The following is a 4,378-nucleotide window of genomic DNA, read 5'->3' as shown; positions in this document are numbered from 1 at the left end:
ACAGAAGATTGCTTATCCTTTGTATTGTGTAGATTCCAACAATGCATCGTATATTCGCTTAAATTGTTAGCCTCGAAAATGCTTTACTTCACAGACTTTAGAATATAATGTTCTGTTTTCAATTCGTCTCTCCGACAGGCAAGCTCATCGATGTCACTCTGGCTTTCCTCGTCACTAATTGCAAAACCAAACATTTTTCAACAAATCTTTGAACTTACTGATCAAAATTGCTACATTCTTGACTAGATCGTTCATATACGCTGCAAACATCAAAGGATCCAGCACCAAGTCATCTAGTAAGCCACTGGACACAAGATGTTTTCACAATGACTACCTTCCACCATTACCTTCTGCCAACAAATAAACCTTCGATACATTTGCCAAACTGCACCAGATCCCATGAAGCCTTACCATATTAAAGATGCAAGATCTGGTCAAAAACCTGATTGAAGTCAAGAAGCATTACATCCACTTTTTGCACCCGATGTCACATGTCATTGCCTCTCCGGAAAACAGAATCAACCACTTCCGGTATGATATCACTTCCACCAAAGCCATGCTGAATTTTATTGCTTAAACCTTACAATTCCAACTTTTAATGAACGCTGTCTCTTAGATTTACTTATTAACTTCCCTCAAGCTTTCTACTTTTAAACATAGGTTTATGAGTGAAACTACATATTGACATTTAGCTCCTTTCACCCGATGACAACTCTTCTTATCCCTCTGACAGATAATTTACTCTAGCTGAAATAATATTGTGTCTCTTCTGCTTCATTCTGGGAAATGGGAATGGTTTTGAATACAATGTTGAGACCAACAACAACCTGTTTGTTCTTAACACTGTCAGTGTGTGTTCACCTTCAGAGGTAGGAAGACTGTTTGTGCCGATAATACGGACAGTAGCGCCTGATGTATCATTCTCAGTTGGCACACAACTTCCTGTTTCTATGTGCCAGCAGCAAGCCACACGTCTCACTTCTGATCAGAAAATAAACCCAGGGGATGCAATCTGGCGGAAAAATCTGCCAACGTGCCCTATATCAGGACACAGAGTGTGAAGCGAACACATTGAAGTGACATTTGCAAATCAACCTTTCGATCGCTGTTTCGCGGTCTGATTCCAGGACATCATTGGACGAGTCTCTCGACCTTCTAACAAGCTCATTCGATTCACTAATGTCTGGGACATATCGACATGCACCTTGTCATGTCTTTGATCTTGTACTACTTGTTCCTCTCTCTTCAGATTTAATGTTCCCAGTTTTTGATTCTGTTTTCTGTATCTATCACCTTCCCAGCCGAATACATTCTGTTTGATCTGTTTCCTAAATTTTGATCAACTAAACAAATAATACAGTTTTGTACAGACAGGTATGTCGGTGTGTCAGATTAACAGAATCAATATATGGAGAGATCACCTTGGCTGTATCTAACTCTGACCGACATTGAATTCAAATAAACCACAGCACTGTATGGTTTCAATCTTTGCAAATCCTCTCTCTCTTTGAAAGAGCTTGTTCTAACGGTTAATTATTTTCCTGATTACTTCAGAAACGATGACTAAAAATCCCTATTTTTAACAAAGTTTCAAATATTATTAAAAGTTGCAGCCCTGGCATTTCCTCCAGTGAGCTTTGTGGTGTTTAAATATTCTGGTCAAAATTTGCTTCAAGCAGAAGAAATAAACATTGGTTTCTCCAAGTTCCCAGCCATTGCCCTTGCAGTTCCATAATAACTGCAAGCTATTGATAAGCCCCAGAATGAACAGCATGTCCAGGCCCTGGACACATCCAAACACCATGATGTAGGCCTTGGAGCCCTCCGTTTCTTCCTGTCATGCCAACCCAAGCAGTACATGCTCAACCTCAACTACATTTCCTTTCAATCCTCCCACTTCCTTCAAACCAAAGGGGTAGCCATGGACACCTGTATGGACCCCAGCTATGCCTGCCTCTTCGTCAGATATGTGGAACAGTCAATCTTCCACAGCTACACTGGTACTATTGCCCACCTTTACCACTGCTACATTGATGACTGCATCAATGCCAACTCATGCTACCACTAGGAGGTTGAACAGTTCATCAACTTTACGAAAGCCTTCCGCCCTGTCCTAAACTTCACAGGGACCATCTCGGACACCTCCCTCCCTTTCCTAGACCTCTCCACCTCTATCTCCAGTGACCGACAAACATTTACTACAATCCCTCTGACTCCCACAGCTACCTGGGCTACACTCCTCCCACCCGACCTCCTGTAAAAATGCCATCTCTTATTGTCAATTCCTCTGCCTGCACCGCACCTGCTCTCAGGAGGACCAGTATCACCATAAAACATCCCAGATAACCTCCTTTTTCAACGACTGCAATTTCCCCTCCAACGTGGTCGACGATGCCCTTGAACCCCATTCCTCCAATCGCAACAGGGAGCCCTCCTGGTCCTCAACTTCCAACACACCAACCTTGCATACATCATCTCATCCTCCGCTGCTTCCACCACCTGTAAACAGACCCCATCACTCGGGGTATATTTCCCTCCCTACCCCTATCTGCATTCCGGAGACACCATTCCCTCTGCGACTCCCTCGTCAGGTCCATGGCCCTCCACCATCCCACTCCCCACCCCTGTCACCTTCCCTAGCCATCACAGGAAGTGCAAAACCTGTGGCCACACCTCCCCCCTCACCTCCGACAAGGCCCCAAATGATCCTTCCACGTCCCAGAGAAATTTATCTATACTTCCTCAACTGTCATCCATTGTGTCTGTTCCACCTGATGTGGTCTCCTCAGGGAGACAGGCCACTAACTTACTGATCATTTCAGAGAACATCTCTGGGACCCCCGTGCCAACCAACCCCACGGCCCCGTGGCTGACCACTTTAACACCCTCTACCACTCCACCAAGAACAGGCCGGTCATATTCTGTTCATTTCCAATGAATAAATACAAAATAACCGAGCCTGAATTTGGGATGATATTAACAGGATTTATTTTGATCTAAGCATGAACAGATTATTTTGACAAAACAGGTGGAGAGATTCACTTCCTGAAAAAGCAGCTCAAGTGGTATAAGCTGGCACCAAACCGAGTTTGGTCAATACTGAGGCAAAAATACAGCATACAGTCTTGACTGAAATAAATAAATAAACTATCTTAACACCGGAACAAGAAAGAGTGTATCAAACATGAACAAAGACACAAGTATATTAGGATATAGTAGAAAAGTGATTTATAATATATTGAAATGCAAACAGAGATGTGAATTTGTGTCTCTACATTCTTCCAAGCTAAATTAATCATTTCAGAAATGCCTTTGTAAAATTTCATGAATCATTTGTTGGTCCATCCACGAACCTTACTAGGTCCTTGTTAAATTCTGAACCGTAGCCTTCAGGTTCACAGTGGTTGCGAGTTTCATGTTCCAGCAAATTGTGAAGTTGTGCACTGTATGCCAATGTCTTAGCTAAAAGTTTAAAGCAATCACAGCTCCAAACATTCACAAAATATCATTATGGATCTTCCTTGAATCCAAAAAAATTGTCCCTTTGATCAATGATTTCTAAAATTTACTCAGATATCTGTTGTGAAAGACGTTTTCAAATATCTTGAAGTGCAAATGGTTCACATCAGTCGGAATACAGTAACATTTCATGTGTTACTCCACACAAAAAGAAATCAAGCAATATTCACGAGTTGCTCTCAGCAAGTCTATGATGGACTGTTTTATCAAACAAAATCATTTCCAATGTTGTGAGGTCTCGTCTATCCTCTGTGCAATGGTCTGAATTTTGTGTCTGACTGCAGATGAAACTGGCTGATCTGGGTAAAAGTACAGTTTGTGCCTTTCACATTGTTAATGTATATTGCTGACTTTAGTTGAAAAAGTGATGTTGTCCCAGGCATCGTCTGGCACCATTAATTAGACCATTAATTTCCACATCACTAGCCAGACTATCAGGTGGGGTGTATTGATCTCATTGAAACGAATGCTTGGAATATTTCCAGTATGAATCATGTGAAGTAGAGCCTCTGAACGAGACATAGAACATAGAACAATACAGCACAGAACAGGCCCTTTGGCCCACGATGTTGTGCCGAACATTTGTCCTAGCTTAAGCACCTATCCATGTACCTATCAAATTGCCGCTTGAAGGTCACCAATGATTCTGACTCTGCCACTCCCACAAGCAGCACATTCCATGCCCCCACCACTCTCTGGGTAAAGAACATACCCCTGACATCACCCCTATACCTTCCACCCTTCACCTTATAATTTATGTCCCCTTGTAACACTCCGTTGTACTCGGGGAAAAACTCTCTGACTGTCTACTCTATCTATTCCCCTGATCATCTTATAAACCTCTATCAAGTCACCCCTC

This window comes from Chiloscyllium plagiosum, chromosome 11 (genome assembly GCF_004010195.1).
Source record: "Chiloscyllium plagiosum isolate BGI_BamShark_2017 chromosome 11, ASM401019v2, whole genome shotgun sequence".
NCBI lineage: Eukaryota > Metazoa > Chordata > Chondrichthyes > Orectolobiformes > Hemiscylliidae > Chiloscyllium > Chiloscyllium plagiosum.
The sequence above is the reverse complement of the archived record's forward strand: the minus strand, read 5'-3'. Positions refer to the sequence as shown.